This window comes from Ambystoma mexicanum, chromosome 1q, assembly GCF_040938575.1.
Source record: "Ambystoma mexicanum isolate Mex_15411 chromosome 1q, UKY_AmexF1_1, whole genome shotgun sequence".
Classification (NCBI taxonomy): Eukaryota; Metazoa; Chordata; class Amphibia; order Caudata; family Ambystomatidae; genus Ambystoma; species Ambystoma mexicanum.
The window spans coordinates 683,363,691-683,388,509 of NC_090922.1; positions in this window are offsets into that span (position 1 = coordinate 683,363,691).

Genomic DNA, 24,819 nt, shown 5'->3' on the forward strand with positions numbered 1-24,819 from the left:
TTTAAAAATTCCCTTAATTACAAAACACTTCAAACACACATACTATCATACTTACACTCACGTAATATATCCATGCTACCACACACAACTACTCTGTAACATGTACATTCTTTAAAACTATGAAAATTCCCAAATCTGTATGTAATTACAGTAGGTTTTTTTTAATCACTGTGGATTTTTTCCCCAATGATCCAATGATTATTTCATGTAATACAATAACAGTGTAGCGACACTAATGTTGTACCTAACATAGTACATAGAATGTACTATATATGAGGGTCAAAAAAGTAAATCTATATGTACAATTGTATGCATTTAAAGGTTTTAAACGATCTTGTATAACAAATTATATTGTTTTTTACAGAAAAAGAACCGGCAATTCCAGCGTTATTGTCACATGCAACTAAGTAACCATATGAAGTATTATTCTATTTATTATCTTCACAAAGAAACAAATACATATTCCATAAGCACTATCCTCAATTGGACTCAAATCATTAATACCATATACACTTCAATTATATAATTCGACCATATTACAAATACTGTATACTCCCCCTACAGTACCTATAATTACTATATACATATTATTATAGTATGTGTGGCCAGTGGCCAGATTCTTGGGGGCACGGCCTGTGCCCCCAAGAATCTGGCCACTGGCCACAAACCACCACAATAGAATTAAAGCATATAACAAGTACAATACACCTTCAAATAACAAGACTCGCCCAGAACCACCACCCTCCAATCCAAATGATGTCCGCAGACACTAAAATTAACTGCAGACTCAGCGGCATGTGCACTCCTTTTTTTCACTTATAAAAAGAGCTCCATGTCAACTTTATTCCACTCAACCACCCTTACCAGGACCTTTTTCAGTAACACTAAATGACCCTAAACGTGTTTTCCAGACTTTTTATCTCACTGTGCTGCCTATGGACAATACAAATGACCGCAGACTAGGCGGAACCTGCAAACCTTTTTTTGACATATAAAAACAACTTCATATCAACTTTATTCCACTAACCACCCTTTCCAGGCCCTCTTTCAGCCAGAAAATAAACCCAAATGTAATTTTCAGACTTTTTCTTCACTGCGCTGTGTGTGGACATTAGTGGCTGTCTGTGGATCCAATATGGTGACAGTTTAAAAAAATGTGACGCTCATCACATTTTTGAACATCCAATCAGCGTGCATTTTTGATGTCCGCGGACACCAGGCCACCCTCTGAGTGTTCCAAAGGTGTCCAGGGACCCTGAATCAGGAAATGAGTCCGTGGACAGGACCCAGATATCATTTTGTATGACCTACTTTTTGGTCATTTAAAAAATACTACTGGATGGATATACACCAAATTTACAAAAGCATGCTTTTGTGACCAAGCCGCCACACCTGGCTCAGGGTGGTGAAAATCCATCCAGCGGTTTCGGCTGTAGGTGCGTGCAAAAAATTGTTTCCATTGTGTCTATGAGGATTTCAAAAATGTTGGGACCCCCTATAACTTTGACTCCCCTGGATGAAACCGCACCAAATTCCGGAACATCATTGAAAGAAGGGCCATATACTTTTTTTGTAAAGTTTTTTGACGATTCGGCAAAGTTATAGCCTGCCCAAAAAGCTCTTTCTATGAGTTGAGCAACTTAGCCATAACTACAGGGCTGCCATCGCAGGCCCTGTAATATGATAGGTGTGGTAGAAACTGTTGTTAGAGCGAGAGGTAGTAGAACTGTGGGGTGTTACTAAAATAATAAATTGGGAAGTGGTTTGTGGAAGAAGTATGTGTATGTGATGGGAATTGTTGAAAGTATTTGTTGTGGTATCGATTGCAGAGTGGTGGTTGTGTGATTGAATAAGGGAGTGATGCTGTTATTGAATAAAGAGGAATGCTGTGTTGCAATGGAAAATAGTGTGATTGCTGGAATGGAATGAGGAAGTGTGTAATAGAATAAAGTATAGTATGAAAGGACAGTTTGGGTTAATACACGGTAAAGTTGTGTTATTACAAATGGCATATTAATATACTTTGTAGAAATGCAAGAGTTTTCTTTCTTCTGAATGTTTCTGGCACATGTGATAATTGTGCACTGGTATAAGTAGTATTGCATGGCAGTTATCAAGGAAGCAGAAGTCATTTTAAAAGCACTAAATGAAGTATAGTGTGATGGCTCGTACAGTGAATTATGTGAAAAGGGAAGGATGAATAATATAGTGGCATGGGAAGAAGGGGTGGTACAATTTTGACAGAAGTAAGGTTATTTTTAATTTGGGCAGAGGCAGAGGCACATATAAGTTAAAACTATTGCATTTGAGTACACAGGGAGAATGATATATAAGCAGGTACACCCAGCTTCGTAATGCTGTTTTTATTTGTCCATCCTTTGACTGTGACTATGTGTGGCCATGCACTATGGAAGTGTTTGTCAAGTGCCTTTTCCATGCGTACACAAAAGTCCAAACTGATGGCATTGCTAATGCTTGATGAAAAGTAGGTTGCAATATGTGTTGTACTGTAGGTTGATAATTAAAGTAGTTTTAGTCATTGAATTGTTCCTTGGTCTGAGTAGTAGGAGATGGGATTCACTGCAGAAGCAGAAGTACCAGGTCGGCATCCCTTGGGATTCTGTGTCTGAGAATGGCTCCCTCCATGTTGGTTTCCCTTTGTATTTGTGTATTTCCTCTGACCAATCAAATGCTGTGAGAAGCTAGACCGTTAACTCCGGTTCACTGCAGTGATCAAGTACTCCTGGACATCTTCTTCACAGTACTTGTATGGCAGGGAGCAAAATTGAAAACAACTTGCATTTTCAGGGCCGTAAATCAGGTCTAACATACTAGGTTGGTTACCCTTACTATACAAGATGTTGGCACTTTTTGGAATGAGAGAAGGAGAGTTTGGTAAGGGGGAAAATAGAGGGTCTAATAAGCCAGAGGTATACCGTGTTCTCTGGTAATGGTTGTCCCTAATCCCATAAGGGGCTTTCACTCCCATGTGATCCTCCCCGGGTGCACCACCGCCAGTTGGACTATTGTACTGTGTACACACTGCCCTGGCCCCATGGGAAAGGTCTTCCCTGATGGGAGAATGGACAACAACCACAGATACATCACAAGTGCTATAAGTAGTAGCATATGTGTGTCACTATGTGTGGGGAAATAGTTTTTAAAGCACTAATTAGGTATTTTGAGAGGTGCTGCTTTGCTTGCACAGGACATCAGTTGTTGATCATGTTATATTATTTATTTTAAAGGTGGTATAAAGAATTACTTTTGCAAATGAAAGAATACCTGCAGTATGTCTTCTTATATGTAGATTGAGACATGTACAACCTGTTAAACCTGGAAATAGAAAGCTGTAAAGGGTTGCACAGTAATTTGTGATAGAGGAGGTTCTGAATCACAGCACAAATGCCCTTCCAGAGTTAAATGATACATCTGAACTGTTGAACTAAGGTGACAGGGATAGAGGTAGAGATTTTGGGTGTGATTGGTGGATGGATGTGTGACTGTTTGAATGTAGCCAATCAGGTAGTGTTAAAGAGATGAAAGTGCATTGACATCCGTGGATGTATGCGAGACTGTTTGCGGATGGATTGCACGTGCCTTCCGGACACTTTCATCAGGTCATGCACTGAAAGAGGACTGCAGGGGCTGCATACACTGCAGATGTCTACGGACATGGGAAGGTTCAGCCAATTAGGTTTTGTCTTTGTGGAGTAGAAGTTGAACTGGAGAGAAGGACATGATAGCAAGTGTTTCATTTCTCGTTTCAATTGCTGAAAGCTTAGACCTGAACAAGAAAGACTGTTTGGATGTTAGGAGATTTGTGAATTCATTGGGCAGAGATATATTCAAAGCAGTTTGTCATCTCTGATAATCTTGCACTAGAAAAAGTGGAGATGGTATGATTGTGGAATGAAATGGAGTGAAGTATTATCCATTTGTGAAGATATGGTGCATTTGAAACATCCAGAAATTATCATAATACATGGTGAAGGCAATAGGTTAGGGTATGTGATTGGAATATGTTTACAGTTTGCCATGAAAGATAGTTTCAGAAAGTAATGGAACTTTTTTTACACACAAAGTTTATTTTTTCACAAATTACTGAAAGACAAATGTGGAAGAGTTTAAACTTACAAGATGAAGGAATGACACCTTTTCACAATGAGAATACACAATATGATGGAGTGAAATTTTTTCGAAAAGATTGAATACCTCTCACAAATGCAGTAAAACAGTTTTTTCTAAAAGAATTGAAAAAGAATTGAAAAACAAAAAAGAAGACTATGTTTTAAAACAGTTTGTACATTTGGTACATATACATATAAAGAAAAAAAATTGGATTGGATTTCGAGATGACCGCAAAGCACAGACAATGGGCCTCATCACGACTTTGGCGGTAACCCTTAAATCCAGCTGTTGCGCTATTACCGCCAGATTTAAGGGTCCGCCAAATCAGGACTTCGGCGGATTTCGCCCCATCTCTGAGCTGGGGGGAAATCCGCCGAAAATTCGTACTATTACCGCCGGCGGGAAATCCGCCGGTGGTAAGAGCGCGAAAATTCCCCATTGAGCCCAATGCGGAATGGGGCATTCCCGAATGGGCTCAATGGCGAATGGGGATTAACATTACCGCCAAACTCGTGATCCGGCGCTATTAGCGCCGGGGAGTTCGGCGGTAAGGCTAACACCACCGGCAGTAATACCGCCAGCATTACCGCCAAAGTCGTGATCAGGCCCAATTACTCTGCATGGGCAAGGTCACGTGATGATGTTTGCGAGCATTCACAAGCATATGCAATGATGCCATGCATTTGCAAACTTCAGAAGTGAAATAAGTAAGGGCAAAATTTCAATTTCATAGCTGCTGGAGTGGCCAAAAATTGTAATTCAAGATGTCTTTGAAGCACGAACATCGATCACAGACACATCAGTACACATCAGTATGTCGCACAGCGCAGTCACATGATGACATTTGGCAGTGTCCACGACGTTCATGAACTGCAATGCAGCCCAGTGATGTCACACGTATGCACTGTGACATCCACGACTGAGCACTGACGTTTGCAAACTAATAAAAAGTGCATCACACAGTTACGGAGATATCAGTTGATCGCGAATACCGGCACATGGTGTTACATCACTCTGCGCCGAAGTGAAACCGTGACATGGGATGAAGTTAGCGAACTAATTAAATGTGTGTGGATGATGCCGCAAACTTATCAGTGTGTTCGCAAACGTTAGACACCTAAGTGGTGTCACCATAATGAGCTTGTGTGGACACATAATTTAAATTGTTTTTTTTTTTAATAGATACATTTGAGACATATTTACATGATTTTTACCTTGAGCTTCTTTAAGGTCTGGATGGGAAATCAGAGTGAGAAACAAAAATAGGGGAATTTGGGATTGGAATATTGCCATTATTGGGTGAATTAGGGATAGACATCTCATCAAAACATTGATCATTAATATTTTCAGTGAGTGATTGTGGTGAATGATGGGGTAAAGGGTCACAGGTACAGGTAGGGCAGTGAAAATCAATATTTCTTAGAACATGGTTTTTAACATATGTTGATAAGTCAGAAATGTGATTTGTTAATTGAGTCATCTGCACACATAATGTATTGATTTCATTTTCATTGTTCTGTATTCTTTTCTCACTGGTTTGCATTTTCTGTTCCTCATGATTATTTTCTTGTTCTTCTTGTTGTTCTACATTAAAAATGATAAGACATGTTTAATATATACATTTTGATAAGGTAAGTATACCATTTACAATTATATTAACTAATACAATGCATGAATTGATTTAGCATTGCTACATCATTCATCACTTATATCTTCTTTTGGGAAGTACAGCTCTAGCCATTCAAGTGTGCTTGTCATTTTGATTAAGATGTATAATTCTAACGTTTAGTTATGAAAAAAGTGTTACACATTTATTACTTTTCCATAGTGATTGTTTATAATAGAAGGGAAGTGTCTGGTTACTTACGAAGTTTTGAAAGAATGTTTCCACTGTATTAATGTTGTGTTTCAGTGCCTTTGAAATGTTGAAGTGAATTGTTTACACAGGCTGCACAGTTATATTGAGTATTTGGTATTCTCCATAATATTGTCATGATTTCAAAATCAATTTTTACATTTCTAAAGGTTTCACTTTATATAGATGTACATTTTGGCTCTTTTGTTTGTTGTGTCGTTCTACACATACTTTTTGTATTAAAAGAAAATAAATATTGTGCCTTTCCCTGTGCTTTTGGGTCATATTGATACCACCTGGTCCCAGGTACATATGCGGATGAGCTGTACTGTCCACAGACATTAGAGTTATTACGTAGCAGGAGAGAATGATTTTTAAGTGTACATTTTGTTTATAAAGAAAATTACAGCGAAAAAATGTGTTAAAGGGATGTTATGGTTAAGTTGCACTAATGAAAACGTATGAAATTTGGTGAAACAACTTTAGATAAAGCGATGTTATGGTTAAGTTAGATTAATAAAAACCTATCAAATTCAATGAAAAAAGTTTAGTTAAAGCGACGTTATAGTTGCAAGTTAAAATTGGAAAACCAAAGAAATTTTCCAGTTATGCTAAGCTATGCAAGCATATGTAGCACCACCGCCATGCACTGCTAAGACTAACACTCAGGATATCAAAGATGGCATCATTGATGACATCACTGATTACATCACATATGATATTAGTACTGTGCCACAATGCAAATGGAAGTTCTGTATAAGGGGTTGTGCTTAGAGTGTTACTAATAACAGATGAAAGGTGATCAGTAGGCATGTAATAAAGTACTCCATGTCCTATAAAATGTGCTTATTGAAACAGAAACTTTGTACTGAAGTTTTGTTATTAATACAGCAATCAAATAATACACAAAGAGAGGCAATGAATGCAGCATGGATCATAGAAGTATTCTTAATCTGGTATGCTTGAAGTGCCAGGGGAGGGGGAACTGCAGGTCTGCGCAAAAGCAAAGTGCTAAGGTTGGAAGGGAAGGGTACAGCGGAGAAGTGCAAGTGCTAAGGGAAGGCCAGAGAGCAAGTGCCATGGAATGCAGGTAAGTGCAGGCAAGGGGGGGTGAACTGGACAGGGGGGCCTGGGGCCCTATAGCACTCAGAGGGGGAACCAGGCAGCCAGTCACTGAGGCAGAAGAAGTTGTTTGCAGGGGAGAGTGAAGGAGGAGTAGAAAAGGAGGGTCTTGAGGAGCTTCCGGAACTTAAGAAGATCTGCCTCAAGCCTGAGAGGGGCAGGGAGACATTCCAGAGGGAGGCTCCTGTGGAGGAGAAACATCTACCCTCCTCTTTGTTTAGAGAAGCGACGGATTCAAAAAGAGTTGGAGTAAGCAGAATGAAGGGCTCTTGTAGGGAGGAATTTATGGCGAGAGAGAGAGTTGGATGTAGTGGGGTCTCAGGCCCCAGAAAGCTGTGTGGATGATGCAGAGGGTCTTGAATTTGTTCCTAGCAGCAACCTGGAGCCAGTGGAGAGAAATTAGGGCTGGGGAGATGCAAGTCGTGCTGTCCTATTCTGGATTAGTTGAATGGGACGTATGGAGGATCAAGGAAGATTGAGGAAGAAGCTGTTACAGTGGTCAAGCCTAGAAAGGACATGTGCTCCGGAGACATTGAGTTTCTGGAGGAAGGTGAGGAAAGGTAGAATACATCTGAGGATGTTCAGATGATATTGGGCCTTCTTGGCAAGGTCTGTGATGTGAGAGAAGAAGGGGAGAGAGGAATCAAAGATGACACCAAGGTTTTTTTCCTCACACAAGGGCGAGGGGAGGGGACCCATGGAGGGCAGCCAGAGGGATGGATGGAAGCTGGGAGCTGGGGTCCCAATGAAAATGATCTCTGTCTCACCTGCATTAAGGCAATGATCATTGGCAGCGCACAATGACTGAATGGCAGTCAGTCAGGGATGAGAGAGGAGGAAGAGGGGGAAGGGGAGGGGAGGGAAGCTTGAAGGAGAAAACTGCATGTAATCTGCATAACACTCGAAGTGAGGGGATAAGGAAGAGATCAAGTGGGTCAACAGGGCAAGGTAGATGTTGAAAAGCTATGGCGAGAGGATAGAGCCAGGAGGGACGCCACAGGCGGAGAGTGTGATAGGGGAGAGAATAGGGCCCAGTTGAACCTGGGAAAGTCAGTTGGAGAGGAAGGAGTTCAACCAGTCCCGTGCCAGGCCTGTGATGCCAAGGGTAAAGGAGGAACACATTTGCACACCTAACTAGTTCAAGGATGCACTTATTTAGTGGTTTTTAGATTGGTGGGGGTGCAGAGGAGAGATTATCATTACCTTGATGTTGAACTAGAATTGAAGGATGGAGAAATCATCACAAACCTATTCACCAAACCAACGGACGTCAACAACAGCCTACATTATCTGAGTCATCATCCAAGACATTTAAAAAATAACCTACCGTACAGCCAGTTTCTTCGGGCCAAAAGAATCACTTCAGTTGAATCAACACTCACATTTGAAATGGAGAAGATGACCAATAAATATCTGGAGAGAGGCTATCCAGAAAACATTATCAGTGCTGCAAAGGAAAGATCTAACTTGAAATCAAGAGAAGAACTTCTGCGTAAAAAACCAGAACATAAGGAGGCACCATTTTTATATACCCTAAAATACTCAAGCCAATGTCACCACATCACTCGCATAGTAAGGAAAAACTGGAGGATCATCCAGATGGATCCCCAACTACAAAGACTCTTTCCTGAACCACCGCTAATCGCATACAAAAGAGGTAGAAATTTTCGGGGCCAGCTGGTCCGAGCAGAGCGCATCACGGTAAAATAACAACCAACACTCCACCCCAGGAAACCTGGATTCTTTGCTTGTCTACATTGCGGAAATTGCAATAATATAACCAAAGGTGAATACATAAGACACCCAAGAACAGGCGCTAAAATTAAATTAAAACATTACGCCACATGTGATACAAAGTCTGTCATCTATGCTCTGAGCTGCCCATGTGGGATTTACTACGTGGGACAAACAAGAAGGAAAATGAAAGAAAGATGCAATGAACACAAAAGCAACATTCAGACAAAGAATGAACGATCACCTGTGGCACGACATTTTACTACAAATAGACACACAGTGGCACAACTACGTTTTCAGATACTCGAAGTGGTCACAAAAGCACCAAGAGGGGGCAATCATGCCAAAAGATTGGACCAGCGCGAATTGTATTGGATTGACAAATTGGACAGCATGAATCCTTACGGGATGAATGAAGACTTCCATTTAGGGGCGTTCTTATAAACCATCTTTTATTAATCACTAATTAAACACCATGAAGGAGGGAGGCCTGTTACAGGTTAAGGTACAGGGTAGATTCTGGTCCATGAAGAATAAGATAAGTCATTCCACAATATACTATATAGGTCATTTTATATTATGAATAATTTGTTTTATCTCATGTCTACGTGATGTGACAACATGAACATAAGATGTAATAACTATCGTGTATATCGTTATGTATTAACACATATAAGCTTTGACCAATTACACTTGATGAGATTGTGAGCATTTGTGCCCTAAGGTTGTCTTCAGAACATATGGACAAAGGTACATAGGGCACTTGACACTATAGTTACTTCCATGGACACACTTATCTTAAATGGACCCTTAATAGCCCTCTTTAAATATCTCTAAATATCCATCTAGCATGAGATCGCACCTCAAGGGTGGATAATACATCTTTAGCCTTCTCCAACATGGATGCACAATAGCACCTAACATACTCATTGGATCAATTCCCCATTTACAATTGGGTTGATAATATACCCCACCTTTCATGTTTTTGATCTGGTATCACTCTTTAAATCCCTATAATTACTCACCATGATTCAGTTGTCCGTGAATGGATGGGTTTTTACTCCTACCCTATCAGCAGCACCTGTTTTTTTGCAGATGCATAATAGATTGTTCACTTTATTCCACATTGCCATTGTGCCAGACCACCTCCATTCATAGATGAGTCCGTACATAATTCACAGAACAGCTCCAGCGCCTCGTCCGACGCGATGCCACGCAACGCGATCACGTGGCGACGTCACATGTTTACATGTGACATCACGGCGCGTGACGGCATCGCGCCCGCAACGTCAGACGCCATTTTATAGACACTCGCTTTGGGGAGTTTGCAATGCAGCTTAACCAGTGAAAAACGAGCGGCTTCCTTTTCCCTTAGATGATGCCTTGAAAGGAGCCTGAGCCTCTTACTGACAGTTTAACCATCAAGGTAAGCCTGAGAATGGAACCTTTTTTTCTCCATTCTTTAATTCCAAAATACTATAAGTAGCGAGATTTTTCCCTTTGATTTCCACTTTTTTTCATTTCTCCACATTAGGAGACTGTTCTAAACACGCAGCCTTTTTTCTTAAAGAAGCCCTTGGACTACCAACTAACCCCAAGAGACTGTCTGAAAACAGAGCATTTCCCAGGAAGTCTTGGGACTACTGATTGACCAGGCAGCTATTTGGCAGGTAAGCTGCCATCACTTATTACTCATTAATGATTCTAATATCATGCACAACTCTGATCCCATTTACAACAAGAACCCCATTTGGTCTCTTGTGTTTTATCCCCTATAGCCTTTGGGAATACCCTGAACCCTGAGACACTGGAAGCCATGTTAGCCATACCCTCTGGCAGGAATCGTTTATACCCAGATAATGAAGGTACTTCTTTTTCCTATTCCTCACTCCCTTTATGACATTCCAGCCAATAAGTCTTAAATACTTAAGTACTAATGAGTTTCACTTTTCCATAGGTGAACTACTAGAATGGGATTTTGAATATACTGCTGTCATTACAGCATTAGAGAGAACCTCGGGGCAACATAGCGAGGTAGGAAATGTTACAATGTATGGCAAACTGCATTTTAGACTTATATCTGTGTAATGTGAACCTGATATATTGTTAGAATTATGATTCCTTTCATAGATATCCTATTAACATCCACATTGAAGCTTAGAAAAAAGAAGAAGCTCTATGGACTTGACTAGACATTGAGAAACCCTAATATCCACTCCTGATGAAGGGATTTTTTACCGAAACGCTTAGAGTGTTATGAATGTTATGTATTATCTCTTGTGAAAACAACAGAAGAGTGCTACATATTTTGTACATGAATGCATCACATTTGCGTTATTTGTTTACAAATGACGATGCACGTTGATACATGAAACTATGTATAGTATTTGTGAATAAACAAATAAATGTTTTCTTAAAAATATCAGCGAAGACAATTCACTTTAAATATTGATAAAATATTAAATATAGCTAGCTGTAGAAACATTACCATTAATACCTACCCTATATATAGATCTAATGTTCATTATACTAGTAAAAGTATTACCACTGGAACTATTCCTTTCATAAAAAATACCTCGCTCAACAGGCTGACTTATACTACCATATAGAATCCTTTTTCTGAATAGTAGACCTTTTGACTGCCTATTGGCAGTAGTCTTGAGTGTGCAGGGGAGGCGAGGGGTCCACAGATTGTGGATACCCACCTGTCTTTCTGTGATGCCAAGGGTGTCATGGAGACAATTTATCAGGGTGGCATGACTGACCGTGTCGAAGGCTGAGGAATGGTCCCGGAGGATAAGAACAAAAGGAGAGTTAGAGTCAAGATTAGAGAGCAAGTTGTCGCTGGTGTTCAGGAGAGAAATTTCCATGCCTCTGCCAATTCTAAAGCCAGTCTGGTGGTCGTGGAGACAGCGGACAGATTCAGTATGTTGAATCAGGTGGGAGGTGGAAAGGTTTTCAGGGAGTTTGCCAAGGAAGGGGTTAATGGAGATACGGCGATAGTTAGCAGGGCAGGAAGGATCAGAAGAGAACTTTTAAAGGAGAGGATGCACAAGGGAGTGCTTGAGGGGTTGAGGGAAGGAGCCAGCGGCAAAGGAGTGGTTCCAGAAATCAACCAGGGAAGGCACTTGATAGTTCTAGAGGAGCAGGGCAGCACCTGTTTGGAGGAGACTTTCGTAGAGAAGACTAGTCTAGAGACCTCATCCGGTGCTTTGGGAGAGAAGGAGGAGAGAAGTAGGGGAGGGGAAAGGGAAGTCAAGGGAGACATAATGACTAGGGAGGCAGTAGGGATGGGAGAGGGTTCTGGAAAGGAAGTGGGAGGCCAGATATGTACAAAGGGTCAGGGATGGCAGAGGAGATGTGGAGTCTGCAGAAGGATTGGTGAGTTACTTGCGGATTTTGAACAGTGTGCCTATGTTTTAGTCGCCCCTGATATACAGGCTTGGATGTGGCCCCTCTTCTTTGAGCGAATGGATAGTCTGTATTTCTTTGGAGCAGGCAACTAGCCAGTTTGTCAGAGGATGTGTCTGATGCCCGCAAATTCAAATTCCTCTCAGCCACTCTGTACTTGTGTTTCAGAGAGACATGGTCAGAATCACACCAGGTATTATGCTTGAAGGCAGGCTTCATTCTGATCCTCATGACAGAATCATGAATATCCAAGGTGTTGGTGATAGAAAGGTGAAGATTTGCAAGGGAGAGACACTGTAGGCATCCGTTGCAGGTGTGGGCAGGGGAATGAAGGTGGCAGAAAAGTCAGCAACTGAGACAGAGGCTGCCAGAGGAGTGGCAGGAGATGGCAGGAAGTTGATGTGAGACCGAAGATGCCTATCAAAAAGGAGAAGGTTGGGCTGAGAGCCTGGGCCACGACAGTGCCATTGTGATAGACATTAATGATGCACCTGGAGGATGAGAAGCCCGCCAAGTGTACGTCACTTCTGGTGCCTCCATTAATGGGAGATGAAGAGAAAAGAGAGAGGACCAAGACCATATAGGTTTACTACTACACACATGTGTTAGTATACAGACTATATGTAGAGCAACTGTGAATACAAATCTCAGGCTCATATAGGGAAATTCTAGTAAGGAGGAAACAAATAGTATTACCAGAAAATGAAACTAAGATTAAGACCATCATCATGTATAAAGAATGCATTATTTGTCCGCGGTCTGCTTACTGTTCTATGTATGTGCATTATGAGCTGGGGCCAAACTGTAGGGAATATAACTGCAGAATATAGCACACAGTCAAGGTCTACATGCACAGTACCTTTACATAATGTGTATCACGTTTTCAATGTAGTATGACCACATCAAGGCCCCTGCTTAAAATTCTTACTATCACTGAACAAATACAAGCACCCCAGATATGTGATGTCATCACTGATGTCATCCATGATGCCATTTCTGATGTCATCTTTGATGTCCTGGGTGTTAGTCTTAGGAGTGCCTATTGGTGGAGCTAGTTATGGTTGCACAGCTTAGCATAACTAGCAAATGCCTTTGGTTTTCCGATTTAAACTTGTAGCTATGACGACCCTTTAACTAAAGTTCTTTCACTGAATTTGCAAGGTTTTTATTAGTGCAACTTAACCATATTGTCCCTTTGACTAAAGTGTTTTCACCGAATATATATATTCAGTGAAATAACCTTAGGTAAATAGAGGTTATTGTAAACATTGAATGCAAAAAAACCTTTGAAATTCAGCAGACCATTCAGGCAAATACACCTTAACTACTCGCACCCTGTTCCATAGTGTATGACCACAGTGATGAGATCAAAGATTAAATCACATGCAAACTGGATATTTGGGAAAAATATGTAAAAAAATGAAAACGTTGTTTAGAAAACAAAAAACGCATTTTGTTTTCAGCCTAATCCCATTCATTTTCCCATAGGGAAAAAGTGTAGCCGAAAACCGCTGGGCAGATTAGGACCAAATGAGAAACAACTTGCGCACAAAGCATTGACTTAATATCCTTTACTGGTTTGGGGTAAATCCATCTAGTAGTTTTTTAAATATTTGACACCGAAATGGGTTGCCCACTGTTCCTTAACACCTTTCTACAGGCCTTGGTGCTTTGCAGCAGAGAGGCTACGCGAAACTCATAGCGTTTGACTTGCCGGATAGATTTGGATGCAATTTTCCAAACAAACATTTTGTCAAAGGCCTCCCCAAACTGGACATTGTGAGAATACTTAATTCAAAAGGAAAACATAAAAATGCAGTTTTCAGCCTACTCCCATTAATTTTTCCATAGAGAAAACACGCAGTTTTTTAACAGACATAACATGAAAACCGCTGGACATATTTTAACCAAACAAGAAACAATTAGGGAACAAAGCGTAAACTTAATTTCCTTGAGTGGTTGGGGTAGATTCATCCAGTAGTTTTGAGATTTATTCGACAGAGACATGGGGGTGCCTTTATAGCTATTGCCCTTGGTGCTTAGAAGCAAAAAGGCTTTTCAGATATGAAAAACTGCCATTTGTTTTTCCACACAATAATACCGGGAGAAGGCAAAAAGGAAGTAACTTAAAACGCTATTTGTAGGAGGAAAAAGGATGCCGTTATGCTTTGGAATGAATTCCCCCATGACCTTAAAGAATCTAATAATCTTCTAGACTTCAGAAAGATAATCAAAACACTTCTTTCATGTAGTCACTCCTAGGGGAACACGTTTGTTTTGAACGACAGTGCCTAGATGGCCTGGCCGAAGGTGCTATATGAATAGCAATAGCAATAGCAATAGCCATAGCAATAGCAATCACATGTGGCTAGAGGTCGGGAGTGGGAAAGAAGACAAAATGTGAAGTTGGGGATTTGGAGGAGGGTAGGGGAGCCCGTTACGGGTAGAACATTTTTGGTCTATCTGGGGAAGTCCATGGGAATCTCACACATTTACAGCAGCAACTGTGCAAGACGCGCTTGCAAAGAAATGTGCATCACATGAAGCGATGAGTGACTGGCAGTAATGGGAGAGAGTTAGGCATGGAAAAAGCAGTTAAGTGGAAAAAAGAAGGGGGGGGGGGCACATGTTGAGTGCCTGTTAGGACGTGGAAGACTTTTTTAATTTGGAGGATTTCTTTTCCGTCATCGTTGGTATTGGCGAAGGATTTTCTGTTATTGGAAATTATTACTGTGAAATTATCGTGGGACTAAGGAGTTAGAAAAAAAAGGTTTAACATCTGCAGTGCCTTCATCTACTGGGTAGGGGGCAATGGGTGTTTGGTAATACATTAATGGTGTGACATGGCTAGTGGCCATGGGTAGTGGCCTCAAAAGAAAGCTATTGGTGCAACATGTACAGCAACCATGGCGAAGCCCATAGCTAATGAGGCATCAAGAAACTATGAAACATGTACAGATGCCACAAATGTAGGCCATGGCCCCTGGCCATGGCTGAAGGTCATGGCTAGTGGTCCCAAAAGAAAACTATTGATATGATATGATATTATATGATATGGCATTTATAACACACCTATACACAAGTATTTCAAGGCGTGACGAGGCAAGGGAAGGGGAACAAGGGGAAGACAGAGTCAATGATCCTACTAGGCCAGGTGACATTGAGATTGCGCAAGTGCAGGGGAAGGGGGAAGGGAAAAGTGCAGGGGGGAAGGTGGAGGGGGCAGTGCAGTACATGGGAACGATAGTAAAATAAATAGAATAAATAAAAGCAATGAGTGAAAAGTGCGCCCAGCTGGTGGCAAGTGCAAGGGAAAGTGCAGACATCAGGTGTCAAGTGCTGATAAGGGGCTGTAGGATACAGAAAAACAGTGCCCAAGAGCGGGGGATGCCAGAGAGGCAGTGCAGGGGTGCAGCTGGTGGGGAGGGGACCTAGGCCCGAGATCAGAGGGTAGCCAGGTGTCCAGTGCAGTTTCAGTTTCAGCAAGGAGTTTAGCAGGGGAGAGGAGGAGAGAAAGCAGAAGCAAAGAGGAAGGTTTTGAGATGCTTCCGGAACCAGAGATGATTCTCCTCAAGTTTCTGGGAGGCAGGGAGGCTGTTCCAGAGGTAGGCCCCAGCCGAAGAAAGGGATCTACCAGCAACTAGTTGCTTGGAGAAGCGACCTGACCCTGTGGGAGTTGGAGGCGGATGAGCAAAGAGCTTGAGAAGGAAGACAGTTAGGAAGAGGGAGTTGAGGGTAATGAGACCCCAGGCCCGAGAAGTCCTTATGGACAATGCAGAGAGTTTGAACTTAATCCTTGCAGCCACTGGGAGCCAGTGCAGAGATTTCAGTCCTGGAGAGATATGATCCCTGGGCCTGAGGCCAAGGACAAGTCTCGAAGTCCTGTTCTGGATGAGTTGCAGAGGGCGGAGAGATGCAAGCAGATTTAGAAATAGGATGTTGCAGTTGTCCAGCCTAGAGAGAACCAGAGCTATGGAGACAGTGAGCTTCTGGGGGAAGGAGAGGAAAGGAAGAATATCTCTGAGGAGGTGCAGCTGGCAGTGTGACTTCTTAGAGACTTCAGAGATGCGAGGAGAGAAGGAGAGTGTGGAGTCGAAGATGACCCCAAGGTTTTTAGCCTCACAGGTGGGAGCAGGAAGAGGGCCAGGAGAGGCCAGCCAGAGAGTGACAGGAAAGGAGGGAGCAGGTGTGCTGATGAGGAGAATCTCAGTCTTACTGGCAATAATGCAGAGATCATTGGCGGTACACCACTCCTGGATAGGAGACAGACAGTCAGAGATGAGAGAAGGAGAAGAACTGGCGGTGGGGAGCCTTAAAATGAGTTAAGTATCATCCGCATAGCACTGAAAGTTGGGGCAGAGAGCAGCAATGCGCTGGGCAAGAAGTGTCAGGTATTGGTTGAACAGCCAGGGAGAGAGGTTAGACCCCTGGTAAACACCAAAGGTAGAGATAGAGATAGAGGAGAGGAAGGACCTAAGCTGGACCTGGGAGGGTTGATCAAAGAGGAAAGATGTCAGCCAAGCCAGGGCCTGATCAGTTATACCCAGGTTTTCACAGAGACGGTTGAGCAGGATGGCATGGTTGACCGTGTAGAAGGCAGAAGAGAGATCAAGTAAGATGAGGACGCAGAGTGTGTTGGAATTAAGGTTGCAGAGCAGGTCTTCGCAGATGTTCAGGAGAGCAGTTTCCATGCTTCTGGCAGCTCTGAAGCTAGACGGATGGTCAAGGAGACAAACGAAAGTTTCAGTGTGAAGATTAAACTGGGAGATGCCCTGTTTCTCCAGGAGTATGCCCAGGAAAGGAGTGATGGAGATTGGGCGATAGTTAGCCGAGCAGGAGGGATCAGCAGTGGGTTTCTTAAGAAGAGGGTGCACAAGGGAGTGCTTCAGGGATTAAGGGAAGACTCCTGTGTTGAAGGAGTGGTTTCAGAAGTCAGCCAGAGCAGGGGCCAAGATGTCAATGTAGTCCTTGATGGTTTGTGGAGGAACAGGGGTTACCTTTTTTACGAGACTTTCATAGATCGCACTTGTCTGGAAACCTCATCAGGGGAGAACAGGGCAAAAGCAGAGAAAAAGGGAGGAGATGTGGCTGAAGAAGGACCAGAGGAAGAGCAGGAAGTGGAGGGGGCAGGAGAAGAGGAAGAGAGAGAGGACAGGATGTCCTGAGTTTTCGAGATGAAATGAGAAGCCAGGGCCATGCAGAGATCCTGGGAGGGGACAGGAGAGGTAGACATAGCAGCAGGTTTGGCCAGCTCTTTGCGGATTTCAAAGAGTTTGGCCAAGTTGTTAGATGCCGCAGAGACACAGACTTGGATGTGGGCTCCCTTCCTGGTGCGGACAGAGAGCCGCTATTGCCTTTGGAGCAGGTGACAGGCCAGTTTGTCAGAGAATGTACCGGGATCACGCAATTTCCTCTCAACCACCCTGCACTTGTATTTAATGGTGGCAATGTCCGAGTTGTACCAGGAGTTGCACTTGACTTTTGCCTTCAAGCAGATCCTCATGACTGGGTCTAGAACATCGAGGGTATCAGATATAGCAGGGTGGAGCATGGAGAGGGCTGTGTCAGGGTGTGAGTCAGCCAAAGAGGGGGTGAGATGTGGCAGCGAAAGACTCAACTGACACACGCTTCATGGGAGTGCTGGAGTTGCCTTGGCATGAGGGGTGGAGAGAGTGAGCTGGGAGGAAAGGAGAAAGTGAATACTCCAGGAGAGAGGAGTGGTGAGAAGGATACAGAGGGGAAGGTCTTTAGAGATCATAACATCCAGAGTGTGCCCTGCAGAGCAGAGGATAACGAGTGAGAGAGAGTCGCAGAGATCATGAAAGAATCCAGAGGAAGGACAGGAAGCATACAGATGAATGTTAAAGTATCCAAGAAGGAGGAGTTGAGTGGTCGAGACCAGGAGGGAAGAGGAGAAGGTTGCCCACTCAGAGAGGAAGGAGGAGATCTGAACAGGTGGTCGATAGATGGTAGCCACAGTAAGGGAATGTCTAGGAGAGAGAGCCTGCAGAGAGGCATTCTAGAGAGGAGTAGGCCTGCATAGGAATGACAGAGGTAGTAATCCACTCAGGGAAGATCAGGGCTACACCCCCAATGGAATGGTTGGACCTGGGCGCAGAGAGGATCTTGTAGCCTTCAGGCAGGAGAGTGTCAAACTTGTGACAGAGCTGGCTGTGAACCATGTCTCAGTGAAATCGAGGACATCGAAGTCAAGTACTTCAAGCAGGCAGCAAATGTCAGAGGAACGAGACATGTTTGACAGCTGAACGAGAGTTAAGAGTGGCAATATGGAGAAGGTTGCTGTCCTTGAAAGACTTCCGGGGAGGCGTACAAATCAGAGGTACGCCCTGCAGAGGTGTAGAAGGAGCCCGAGAGCGGGCAGAAGAGGAAGGAGGAGAGGGCAAGATAGCCAAGAAGGAGACAGCAGGGAGAGGCAAGGAAGCCGTGGAGGGAAGAGACAGCAGGAGAAGGGAGGAAATTGATGAGGTGCGGGAAGCGTCTATCAAAGAGGAGAAGATTGGCCTGAGGGCCTTGGACCAAGATGATACCATTAAGGTAAACATTTCTGATGACCTTAGAAGAGTCGAAGGAGGCCAGGAGGGCCTTCCACTGGGTGCCACCATTAATGGGAGAAGAAGAGAGAGGAGAACGCACAGAGACCATATGAAGAGTCCATTGGTCTGGTGAGGGAACAACAAAGAGGTTGTCGGTGAGGGTTTGCCAAGAGAAGGCACTGGTATAGGTGTCAGCGATAGGGAGGCCTGGGTTGGAAACAAGGATGTCCTTTTTAAACTTCTTCCTACTAGATTTAGTGAGGAGAGCAGGATAGTCGATAGAGAAGCAGTTAGAAAAGATAGGAGAGGCAGAGAACACCATAGAGTAGGTGGGGAGAGGAGAGAAGAGGAAGGGTGGAAGCAGTGGGAGGTAGTGGTGAGGAGAACACTAGGGAAGGATGCGGGGGCGCAAGCAGAGCAGACAGAGAGAAAAAAGACAATAGTAGACAATTGGACAAGACGATTGTAGAATGTTTTCTACAAGAATGCTTTGCTAAGAAGTCAGAACCGCAGAATGGCACTACTTAACAATGTAGTTTAAATACCAGAGAAAACACACCTAACTCTGAGAGTCCTACATAAGGGGAAAGAGGCCTAGGTTTCACAATGCAATTTTTAAATACCGGAGAAAAGTCAGAGAGTATGATATGTGGTAGGGTTTTCAGGGTAGAGTGATTGCTCTATTCCTCACCCAGGCCACTCCTACCATAATAGTGTTTGCTGGTTGACGGCTGGCCAATGGCTTCCCCTGCTGGCACCTGCAGACTCTAGCTGGAGCCGCCTCTGTAGGAGGGGTACATGTTGTATTGGTGCAACATGTACAGTGGCCACTGCCAAAAGCCATGGCTAGTAGCCCTAAGGAAACAATAGTATAACAAAATCCTTGAAATTCAGTGAAAACAAGGTTAGTTAAGAGAGATTCAAAGTGATCAGATTTAATGCAACAAAACACCTGAAATTCACCTTAACTATGTGCCCCGTTTATTTATTTTATTTATTTGCATTTGTAGAGCACACTTGCAGCCCGGAGGCACCGAGGCGCTGTTACAAGAATTTGTAGAAGGTTTTGGTTCATATGTTAACGGGCGACCAAAGGTCTCTTGGTTACAGATACAGACTACATGAAAAACAAATATGATCATCGTTGCACACAGATAGATAATACAAAGAGGTCATTATACAGGGTGATCATTGACATTTGCTTTCAGACAAAAATCTTGGTTTTGATAGCTTTGCGGAATGTTTGGTGGGACTCGATCATTCTTAGGTGAGTGGGGACTGCGTTCCAATGGGTGGCGGCCAGTGAAGGAGAACTGGAGCCCCCCGCGTGGACTTTCCGAGTTTTAGGCGTGAGAATCATGTTGGAATAGCCCTTCCTCAGAGGTCTTGTGGTGGTGTGCTTGGTGATTCTCTGAGCCAAGTACGGCGGTGCAAGCTCATGGAGGCATTTGTGAGTGAGGGCAAGAGTTTTGAAGACAATTCTCTCTTTGATCGGGAGCCAGTGGGCCTGCCTTCTCACTTTGGAAATGTGATCTTTTCTTGAGATTCCTGTGGCCACCGAGGGCGTTGTTTTGAACCAGCAGGAATTTGGCCATATTTTTCCAAGAAGTCCTTATGAGGAGGGCATTACAATAGTCCAGCCTCGATCCAATTACTGCCCTGGCAATGGTGAGGCAATTCTGGCATTATAGGAAGGGTCTGGCTGTGTTAAGAACTTTAGAATAATAGGCTGACGAGAAGTCAATGGCATTAACCTGTCCATTCATGGTCAGATCCAAGTCCAAGTAGACTCCAAGTGGCTTAACGTAGTTAGAGACCTTGATGGGAATATTATCAATGGTAAAGGATATGTACTGATAATCGAGGTTGCCCAGGTTGGTGAGTGACACTATAAGCAGAAGTTCTGTTTTTTCACTGTTGAGGCAAAGCCAATTGTCTGTCATTCAGGATTGTATAGTGGAGTAAATGGTGGTGAGCATGTTCATATCTGCTTCATAGTCCGCCGTGAGTGGGATAAGCACCTGTGTGCCACCCACGTAATTGGCATACGATATGCACAAGGAGTCAAGGATGCTGCACAAAGGCCTCGTGAAAAGGTTGTAGAGCGTGGACGCGATACAGGAACCCTGTGGGTGGCGCAGGCTGAGTCAGAGAAGACTTTCATGGCCCTCTCTTGGAGAAAGGAGGTAATACAGTCAAACGCTTTAGGGGAGAAGTTAGCCTCAGTTGCTAGATGGCGGCACAGAATGTTGTAAACCACCAAGTCAAAGGCTGCAGATAGGTCCAGGAGCAGAAGGAGTGCAGGTTTGCCTGTGTCTCTAAGATCATCCATTTGGTTCTTTAATTCTAGGACAGCCGTCTCGTTGCCATGTCGTGGGCGGAAGCCAGATTGCCACAGGCCGAGGAGACGGTTAACTTCCAGGAATTCTTGGACTTGAACGTAGGCAGCTTTGTCCAGGATTTTGAGTAAGAAAGGGACAGTGGTAATGGGCCTATAGTCCCTTGGGCAAAAATGAGGGAGTAGGGTGCTATTTTTAGTATGTATTCCAAAATTCCAATATGTTCTATGTTCTTCAAGTGTTTATTGGGAGCACACCCTGTGGCCTTGGCACAAGGTCGTAGCAATATCTGATTTGAAAAGCTCTGGGTAGTTGAAGCCCTACCGGTAGAGATTTTTATTACTATCACTGTGATATATAACTAATACAAGATGACATAGCAACATATTGACAATGTTTCTTTCTCTTACTAATTTGTGCTATCTTATTTTGGGATCACAACTACGCTTGGGTATGTGTTCTTGATTTATTTATTTACTTATTATGGATTTACCTATTTTTTGCATATGATTGTAATTTACTTTTGAATAATGTGGAAAATTGAAATATTACTACACTGGGTACAATCTTGAATGATGTGGAATTATGAAAACAGTGGTGAAAAATAACTAACAGTGCCTATAGCCCTGACGATGGACGGAAGTCCGAAATGCATTGGCAAAGAATGATTGGGCACTGATGAGTCAGGCAAAATAAATAACATTGGTTAATTGAAATACTATACAACAAGCTCTTGTTTTTTTACTCATGATTGAAAATTACCAACAGTGAAGTAAATTAATGTAAGAAAATCAACTCTATGATAAACTCCGGAAGGAGGACTCATAGTGAGCACGCTCAGGAACGGAAGAAATCCGGTCCTATTCTTTCACCTATAGTCCCCTGGGACCGTTGGGTCCAGGGATGGTTTTTTAAGGAGTGGGCATACTCACTCTTCCTTAAGTCCAGCTGGAACGTAGTCAGCCTGGAAGGATGAGTTGATGAATGCGGTTAGGAAGGGTGCTAGGATGTGTGCCAAGTCTTTGATGAGTTGGGCTGGGCAGGCATCTCCCTTACAATTCGAAGGTTTGATGGATTTGAGCAGGGAGATAACTTCCAGCTCTGTCATATCTTTAAAGTCAAAAGGTGGGGCGGGCTTAGTCTTGGTGGGCATGGGCATTTCCCTGTGCAGGTTGGCTATGAGGCGGTTAAGAGCTTTTTGATGGCCACAAATTTTGGTTTGAAGAGAGTTGAGCTTGTCTAGCATGGCAGACTGATCACTCTTGCACCATTTATCGTCCTTGAGGAGAGAGGGAGGAGGAGGGGATGGTTTTTCTAACTCCCTAAAGATTGTGAAGATTTCTTTGGACCCTGATTTGGCGTCATTAATCCTTGAATTGAAGGATGCGGTTTTGGCTCAGGTGATGTTGGCTTTGTATGAAATGGAAATGGCTCTGGAGGTGCTTCTTGTGGCTTCAGAGGGGTTGGCTTTCCATCTGGAGATGGCAAGCCTCTTATGAGAACGTTAGTCAAGCAGTTCTTTTGAGAACCATGTGTTAGAATGTTTTGCTTTTTTGGCTTTTTTGAGGGTGAGTGAAGCAATGTCGTCAACAGCTTGGGTGACAATCTCTTTAAAGGTGTTAGCTAGGGTTTCTGGGTTTTTAGAAAATGGGGCCTGCAGAGCTGGCACATGTAGAAACGATGCTATGTTTTCAGCTGTCAAATGGCTCAGTATATGACCACATGATGACATCACAGATGACAAGACACAAATGACATCACAGATTGTGTCACTGGTGCTATCACTAATTACATTGCAAATGACATCACTGATAACATGACTGAGGATGTTACTAATTACATCATACAAGACATAACTGAAGAGATCAATTATTACATAATGAATGGCATTATTGATTATATAAGTTGGAATATCTCTATTCACCTCTTTTGGTACATATTTTATTATATTACACTTAACAATGATAACAACATAACATGGAAAAATACACTGACACAGAAGTATCATATGATCATGTGTGAAACATTCATTTGTAGTACTTATGAACATATACAATTTCAAATAAAATTGAACTCTTGCAGGAGAATATTAATGCCCACTCCAATGCCCTGCCCAAAGCCAACGTGCCTGTGTCTCCTATGACCGATGTAGAAATCAAAAAGCAAACCCTATTCTCATTCAGAGAAGTAACAGATAAAAAAGTATTTCGCATCATTCAGCAAATCAAACCCTCCTTTTGCAAGAGTGTTGTCTGCCCAGCTAACCTCATTAAAGAGTGTGCTGATACCTTGGCACCATTTTGGACAGCATTCATTAATGCTTCATTTCACTCTAACACTGTGCCTTCCTGCCTTAAAGAGGTCTGGGTCTGCCCACCTTTAAAAAAAGCATCCCTGGACCGAGAAAATCCTAACAACTACAGACCCATCACCACGGTCCCACTCCTCTTAAAATCCTTCTCACAGGCTCCTATGCACATGATGAAGCTGCACTATCAAGCATCTACGCAACCATCCAGGTATGGATGGCAGCTAATGCACTATGCCGCAACAGAGACAAACAGAGATCCTCCTGGTAGGCACCAAGGATACTCCCAACACATTGGACCCTTAATACAGTAAGTTTAACATTGATAACACCACCATCACCATATCACCTGCAGGTAAAACTCTTGGGGTCTTCAGTGACTCCACTCTTTCCATGACTCTGCAAGTTAGGGCCATTGCGTCTTCAGCCGCTCTCACCTCCAAAATCATCAATGTGGTTAAACCTTACCTGCCGACCATATAAAACTGCCTCACAATAGTCAGGGCTACCATTGGGGCCAAATCAGACTATTGCAATGCCCTATTCATGGGTACATCAGCCAAAAACCTCAACAGGTTACAAGCCACTCAAAACAATTCCCTGAGAGCTGCACTGAGTGTTTCCAGAAGGAAACATCTCTCACAAGCAAGAAGGGATGCCCACTACCTCCCAGTTAAAGAGTGAAATCTATTTAAAACCTTGGCTAGCACGCATAAATGCCCCTCCCGTACAGCCCCCCATACCTATATGATCAAATAATTCCTGTCACCTCCACCAGACCCATTTGTGCCCACCATTCCAACCTGATCTACGTCCCTACCTTCCAAAAAGCCAAAGTGGGAGGCTCCAGCTACCAATATCTAGCACCCAAACATTGGAAAGCGATGCCCACATCATTCCAAAATAAAGTCTCATAGGCCCTCATTACGACCCTGGCGGAATACGAAAAACGATGGCGGAAATGTAATACCGCCATCGAATACCGCCCGTTGCGATCATGACCCGTCACCGTAAAGAACGATGCGATTAGCGACACCGTAGCGAACGCCAACGCTAACTGCACCAAGTACGCGCACGCGCGCCGTGCAAAACCGCAATATCCGCCATGGCGCAACGGTACGCGAATGCTGACCCCAGTGGACATTCACTTAACGCCATCAAGCATGGCGGAAAGTACCATTCCGCCATGACGAGAACTACGGCATCGCGAACCAACCGTAATGGCCCTACTGAGTGCCTGTACTCCACTCCCTGGCCACATTGCACAACTCCTCGTAGGCGCAATGCAGTCACACCATGCAACCAGTGAAATGTAGAAGTCACCCATGCATGCCAACGAACAAATGCATGCAGGGGCCCCAAGTG